The sequence below is a fragment of the Schistocerca piceifrons genome, chromosome 3 (genome assembly GCF_021461385.2).
Source record: "Schistocerca piceifrons isolate TAMUIC-IGC-003096 chromosome 3, iqSchPice1.1, whole genome shotgun sequence".
Taxonomy (NCBI): Eukaryota; Metazoa; Arthropoda; class Insecta; order Orthoptera; family Acrididae; genus Schistocerca; species Schistocerca piceifrons.
This window is the reverse complement of record NC_060140.1, coordinates 679,825,422-679,833,665: the sequence shown is the minus strand read 5'-3', so window position 1 is coordinate 679,833,665 and position 8,244 is coordinate 679,825,422.

Below are 8,244 nucleotides of genomic sequence, written 5' to 3'. Positions count from 1 at the left end.
TATGAATGTTCATAAATTCAGCTGGGCACAGACATGAAATATCAATTATGGTGTACAACAGTGAATGCACATATTCCGCCACTTTGGAAATGCAAAGATACCATGATGAAAGTATTCAATTCATCGTGTGTGTAGCCAGTTGTGCACTGCAGTTTTCACCTGTTCGTCACTTCTGAAATGCCTGCCTTCCATTGCTTCTTTGAGTGCACTGAACAGGTGAAAGTCACTAGGAGTGAGGTCTGGTGAATAAGGAAGATGTACCAAACATTCAAATTTAATTTCCTGAATAGTGTTAACTGTCTTGTGAGCTGTATGTCGTCAGGCATTGTCATGCTGTAGCATAACTCGTGAAGTTAGAATCCTCACAGTTTATTCCTGATTGGAGGGCAAAGTTGATTTTTCAGCATGTCTGAATAAGAAGTACTGGCTACCATCACTCCCCTATCCATGTAATGCTTAAAGCAGAAGAGAATGAGCATGAATCTTCCAGCAGATGGTTGAGTGTGGAATTTTTCTGGTTTCGGTGATGAGCTATGGTGCCATTTCTTTTTAACTTTCCGTTACTATTTGGTGATAGTGGACCCAAGTCTCAGTGTCTGTAACAGTTTTTCTGAGAAATGCTTCACTTTCGACCCAAAATTGGTGCAAAAATTTTTCACAGGCATCAATGTGATGGTCATTTAGTTCAGCAGGCAACTGACATGGCACCCATCTTGCAGACACCTTATTCAAGTGCAGTACATTGTGAACAATATTCTGCACTGAACCAATACTAATCTTCAAACTTGTGGCTATTTCATTCAGAATTACATGTCTGTTCTCCTTTACATGCTCCATCACTAACGCAGTGTTCTCGTCCATCACTATGGATGAGCTCCACTGGTCTTGAGGCATCCTCCACAGAAGTTATATCACTTATAAACTTCCTACATCACTCATACACTTGCTGCAATGACAAACACAAATCACTGCACTCTGCTGTATTCTGCGATGAATTTCAATAGGCTTGACACGTTTGCTTCACAAATAATGCATCACAGTTCACTTCTCAATGGTGCTGCATGTTGACAGTAGTGCAACCATCTTCTTGTGGATGCTGTTACATTCTGCTGCATCACAGCATCACTATGCCACCCGTTGGTCAATTCTGAACCTCAAGGATCACTAATGCCACCTACAACTTCATCACACAACTTTTCAAAATTTTATGAAAATTTTAAGGTTTTCATTAGAATCGCCTTCATATGAACAGAATATTAATTAGAACAAACCACAGAAAAGCTTATACAAACTCACTGAATAGTTGTGTCTAGCTGTACTCTGAACATGAACTGAATCGAGGGCACATGCAATTGCTACAGAAGTAAACTGGATCATCGAAGTTTGAACTGTAACTAACTGAAGTTCTATATCAACAGTCACAGAGTGTACACAGCACCAGAGAGAGAATAATCACAGCACTCCTGATGGCCAGTGCTTGAACTTGTTTGGCAGCTGCGACAAACAAATCAGCTTATGAATAACTTCTCGGAATTCAGCCGGGTAACACTTTTAGTGACTGCCGATATTTCAGTGGGAGAACACTCCACCATTTTCAAGGCAAACTGCAACAGACAGGTGACGTAAAAGCAATTTGCATGTACATAACCTGTCCGTTGCAGTTTGCCTTGAAAATGGTGGGGTGTTCTCCTGTCAAAATATCGGCTGTCGCTGAAAGTGTTACCTGGCTGAATTTCCGGAAGTTGATTGGTTTGTGGGATTGAAGGGACCAGACTGCTAGATTCCTGGAAGTTTTGAAAGTTGTATACGCCAGGAGAAACTCAGGTCTCAAATCAGCTTATGACTTGTCAACAATGTGCGGCAATGTATGCTACTACACCAGCCCCCTCAGGGAAAGCAGAGCATCATCCAAGAATCATGCCAGAAAGCTTGCAAGTTGTACAAAACATTTTTAGCGTTCTGGTTCATTTTATGCTTCCAGTGGAGATTGCTGTAGTTGAGGTGCAGGCTGCAGCTGGTTATGTTGTGCATGCATTTGTAGTAATTCAGGTAACATGAAGACTGGCTTAACGCTGTTCATTGAGACAGTACTGTGTTTACCATTAACCCTCGAGTGGGCGCGCCCGTGTATAAAATGCGCCAACCAAAAATAAAATGATTTTGTGCGGTACCATTTTTGTTTCATAATTGCCAACTTATACCTACTGCTTCAGGTAACACAGCGATAAATTGTGTTGTTGTACATCCAAGTTAGCAGCAGTAATATAAAATACAAAGCGAGATAGGCAAGAAAATATTTATGATCAGTTCAAAAAAATGACCCCAGTTACGAACTAGCATCATAATCCACATTGAGGCAGTTGCCTACGAGATAATTAGTGATTGAATAAGCATTTGACCGAGATCTGATGCAACTGCACTGCTTAATGCTTTGAATGCATCATTACTGTCTCTTTAACACCTCTCCTTGGCAAAAGAAAATTATAGTGAATATTTATTTCATTATTGTTTAATAAAACAGTAGTTTAGCCCGTATTATGTAAGTTTATTTTCTCCTTGTCTAATAAACTAAGATCAAACTGTGATTTTCATCATACTTACCTTGGCAACATAAGGAAACCTATTATTTTCATGTGTACAAAGTGTGCCGCGTGCCCACTCGTGTGGTGAAAAATGGCATGCCAGCTCCAGGGTTAAACAAAATTTCTCTCATTCTTTCACCTCTGCCACTGACATGATGAAGGTCATGCAGGAAGGTGTCAGTGCCTGTTTCACTCTATCTGTGCACATCATAACGTGTGCATGACTGTAACTCACAGTTCATGTAGGTATGTGATGCTTTGATGTTCAGTGAGGCTGGATTTGAGTTGAACATTTCCTCAGGCGAGAAATGAAATCTGCTTGAAATGTTTCATCCACCTTGGCTGCACTTGGATCAGTTGGTTGGTTGGTTGTTTGGGGAAGGAGACCAGACAGCGAGGTCATCGGTCTCATCGGATTAGGGAAGGACCGGGAAGGAAGTCGGCCGTGCCCTTTGAAAGGAACCATCTCGGCATTTGCCTAGAGCGATTTAGGGAAATCACGGAAAACCTAAATCAGGATGGCCGGACGCGGGATTGAACCGTCGTCCTCCCGAATGCGAGTCCAGTGTTTGGATCAGTAAACTCGCCAATGAGTCTCAGCGGTTCACAATAAATGAACTCAGCTGATGAAGAGTCCAAGTTAGGTTTGTAAGTGCTTCACAGACCAAGCAAGATCAATGGTAAAGCTGTTGTCCAATGTAAATTGTGATACCTGAGTGCAGCTTTTAAGGAATGGTGGCAATGTTCTAACATGCCATTATTTAATGGGTGATAGCTTGTGATCTTGTTATGCACAGAACCGCAGAATTTGCTCAGCTGGACAAACAGCTCAGACTCAAATTGTTGGCTGTGGTCTGTTGTGATACACAGCAGACAATTGAAGCATCAGATCCAGTTTGAAACGAAGGCAGAGGCTAATGTTTCTACTGAAATACTGTTGACTGGTGTGACTTCAGGTCAGTGGGTAAAGCAGTCAATTGCTGTTAACAGGTACCATTGAGAATTCGATGAAGGCAGTAGTCCTGCTCCACTGATGTGGACATGTACAACTCTTGTCGTTGTGTCAGGGAAATTTCCCACAGGCACATGTACATTGCGAGATACCTTACTATGCTGATGTTGAACATACAGACACGAGTCTGCACTCGACAGCCCTCCTGCATGCCGGGCCATATGAAACCATTAGTAACTGTAGATCTGACAGCAGGGTGGCATAAGTTGTGAAGGCTCTCAAAGTGTGTTTCTATAATGAGGAAGATAGGCACAAATCAGATCTCCCATTCAAGACTTTGTAATAAAGCTTTACATTTCTTTCGGGAATATTAATCAGTTTCAGCTGAAAGTTGGGGGATGCATCTTTCAGAGGATCTTGAAGATCCTGATCTGACTCTTGTGCTTTAGTGAGTTCAGGAAAATCTATTGCATTTGTTATACTGTTTTTGCAGGATAGGCAGTTGGCTACTACGTTATCAAAGCCTGATATGTGGTGTACATTAGTGCTGAATTGAGCAATAAATTCCGACTTAGTGTACTGTTGTGGTGAGCATTTGTTATGATTATGTTAAAAGGCACAGACAAATGGTCTGTGTCTGTGCCATCTAATTGTACTGTTGTGGTGAGCATGTATCATTATTCTGTCAGCAGGCATGGATGAGTGGTTTGTAGTCAGTGACCATTGTAAATTCTCTTGCCTGTTTGCAGAAGTATTTAATAGCTTCATACACAGCAAAAGGTCGTGATCATACACATTCTATTGTTGTTGTAACAGAGACAGCTTGTGCAAATAAAATGCAAGTGGTTGCCATGTGATACCTGTATGCTTTTGCAGTGCTGCATCGATTGTGGTTTGGCTTGCTTCCACTACCAGTACAGGAAATGCTTCTAATGTGGGGGTGTGCCTCTACATCTACATGACTACTCTGAAATTCACATTTAAGTCCTTGGCAGAGGGTTCATTGAACCACAATCATACTATCTCTCTATCATTCCACTCCCGAACAGTGCGCGGGAAAAACAAATGGGTACCTCTTTCACTATGCTTTGTTTAGCTGCCTTAAAAGCAGAGCTCGTATCATCCATCCATTTGATTGGTGTTTTCTGCTTGCTATTAACACCAGACAATCCTGCAGTAAATGGTTTTTGTAGCTCAGCTGAATTCGGTAGATGACACGGGTAAAAATTCAGTATGCCTAGAAAGTGGCGCAGTTCTTTTGCAATTTCTGACCGTGAAATCCTCAAAATTGCTTCTGCCTTTCCAGGGAGTGGTAATGACCCTGCTGGTGATATCAGATGGCCTAAAATATCTTCTCAGGTTGCTAGCATTTAATACAACATTGTATTGGTTCAGGTGTTTAAAGATTTTTTTGACCAAGTTTTGTTGGTGTTGCTCTACTGTGGCTGAAAAGACAAGGATGTCATCAAGCTATACATTCCAAAATGACAAACCTTGTAGCATCAAGTCTACAAATCTCTGTCAAGTCTGTTCAGCATATTGTAAAACAGATCTCATGAAAAGACTCTCAGAGAGGCCAAATGGTGTAATTATAGCCTTCTTCACGTGTCCTTATCAGACACAGGAATATCTGCGTAGACCTTGGCACAGTCTAACTTGCTAAATACGACGTGAAGAAAAAATGCTCCACTTGGAGATTGTCATCCTATTCCTCATCCATATTAGAGGCAAAAGTTTATGAAGAAAAATAAAATTGGTTGCATTTTGAAAACACATACATGAAAATGAGGAGCTTGCAACACTGTCACATTGTGCAGTGCATTAGAACATACAGAGGAATGAGTATCACCTCGCACTACTGTATCGGCAGTTGAGCCCACTAAGTAGACTGCTGGGACATCAAACCCAAATCCACCATGGAGCTATGGCTGGTATTACACTATCAAATCTCTTTGTCAAATATCTTTGTCCAATATCTTTGACAAAGATATTTGATGGTGTAATAGGTAACTTTGTCAAATGTCGTCCAATATTTGATCAAATCTAGGGCCTCGCTGTAGATTTGATCAAAGAAGTCGTTACCACATGGAGCGCTAGCATCGCTGCATTCTGTCATCTGTAGTGTTTTTATAAACATTGCCGGTAAATACAATTGGTGTGTGCCGACAACTACAAAATTAATAGAGATGTATGAAGCTGATGAAGCGCTTTACAACGTGAGGCATGCCGAATACAAAAATAGATTACGAAGATTGGAGACCTGACCTGACCTGACCTGACCTGACCTAGTAGATAGGGACAATTTTTTTTTTCTTTTTTTTCCCAAATTTGTAAAACCTCTCTTGTATCAAGGAATCGGAGTGTTATAGTGACCCTGTCTTCTGCAGATGTAGCAGTTCGTAAGTGAATATTGTGCTTTGTGATATGAGGATACACTTCATTGAGCACATACAGAAATGTATGCTCATCCATTCTTAAGTAATTGGTGTACAACTTGATGTCCTCCACTATAAGCTCACTTAACAAGTTTTGTTGAATGCTTTTATCATGTCGTCGTAAAACCCACGGTTTCACCCAGGTATGTTTCCTTTTTCTCCCCCGCTTTTCTTCCGCATGTGCACACAGTGCAATTGTGGTACATGCAACTGCTGTGGTTAATAACAAGTTGTTGTTGTCAGCCATCTTGAACTTTGACGAAAAATACGATGACAGTGTAATACCCCTTCTAGCACTACGTCAAAGATCTTTGTCAAATATATTTGACGGAATATTTGATCACATCTTTGACAAAGAAATTTGATACTGTAATACCGGCCTATGGTTCGAATCGTCCGGTTCCTTTTTTGTTTTCTAGGTTTCTGTTCCCTAGTTCTCATCGTTTATAAGCAAGACATCATTTCATCACATGACAGTAGCTCATCACATGGGAGTGGGATCCATTAAACTACACGCATGTGCCTAACTGACTGCTGCACAACCATAACTGGTCCTGTCAAGTTCATTTAGGGCAGCTTCCCAATGAGCACACAAATAATGAATATGTGCTTTTGGTGCTTGGTGCATCTGATAAACGAATTGCTGCATGGTACTCCCATAGGTGCCATCTTAATAAGAATGTTTTTCACCACCTGGAGCAATGCCTTCAGGAAACCAGTAATCATAATCCACAAATAATGGAAAGAGGTTGTGCAAGGACTACATGTACTCCACAAACAAAAGACATGGTTCTTGAAACCGTTCACCAATCTCCTCAGCAAAGTACCCCTGATATTGTAAGGGAGTTCCAGTTGTTTCAAAGATTGATTGGTGAGGTCTTGCATGATGATGAACACCATTTATATTGTTACACGTTAACACAACACCAGTGGCCAGAAGACCATATTCGATGAGTACAGTTTTGAGAATGGCCTTTGCTCCAAGTGGAAGATCATGAGCATTATATGGGCTTATGAATCTTGCTTCACTCATGAAAGTATTTTCAACCTCCGCAACAGTCGTTATTGGTCGGAACACAACCCAACTGTCATCTATGAATGTGTTTTTCAGGCACACTTCAGCATAAACTTGTGGGCTAGAATTGTGTGAGGAGTGATTTTGGGCCCTTACATATTGCTGGACAAGCCGAATGCGCCCTTGTATAGTATGTTCCTTTGCAATACTTTGCTGACACACTAAAAAACATTCCATTTGATGTTTGGTGATATTTATGGTTTCAGCATGATGGTGCACTGACACACTTTGGAATAAATCTGCTCAACTGTTTAAATGAAGCGTCTCCAGGGAAATGAATTGGTCATGGAGGTCCAATGCTCTGGCCTCCACATTCCCTGAACCTGAATTCATTAGATTTTTATTTGTGAGGACATTTAAAGGATCATGATTATATTACTGAATCCATGAATGTACAAGACCTAATAGCTCACTTGCATGCCGCACATCAACAATGGATGCAGGTGTGTTGCATGAGCAAAGTATGATCCAGAGAGTGAAGAAGTGTTTCTAATTGCAGGTGGTTACTTCGAACATCTTCTCTGAAGTGCACATTTCTCGTACATGAATGTACCCACTCTTTGAAGATAAGCGTGGACATCAAATGTACAGAATGGAATTAGGAATTATTATGCACAGCATAATGTGCAATCTAGTGTAGCCTACCTATTTTGTTTCTTTTACCTCTCTGGATACAGATGTCACTGTATCCTCTATTATTCTCCACTGGCTTTATTTGGATGAAATTAAGCAGTCGGCTACCTCTGTAAGAAGTTCATGTTATATCTTAATGTGTAAATAAATATAACAGTAATGGAAAGATATACACAAGATGCCATATTGTGCAAGTGTTAATTGGATACAATTTGATGCTTTTACTGAAAAAAAAAAAAGTTTGTCATGAACATGACTCCAACATTGGTAAGGCCACATATCCATTACTCAAGGCATTGCCTAGTCTCACTGAAATAATGGGACAGCTCCAGCACGGTGCAGAGATATGCCACCTGTTATTGGGCATGTTGCATACAGTTACAGCATAGCCAGAGCCTCATTTTTTAAATCGCATTTCTATTAAACCTATTGACAGGACTAGGTTTTGCTAAATGTGAAATTGTATGTCAACCACCAAGTGCGGTATTTTTTTCTTCACACTGTATAGTTGCAATATGTAAAGCATAATTTAATCATTGGCCTATACCTCCTAACTGAAGATTCAAG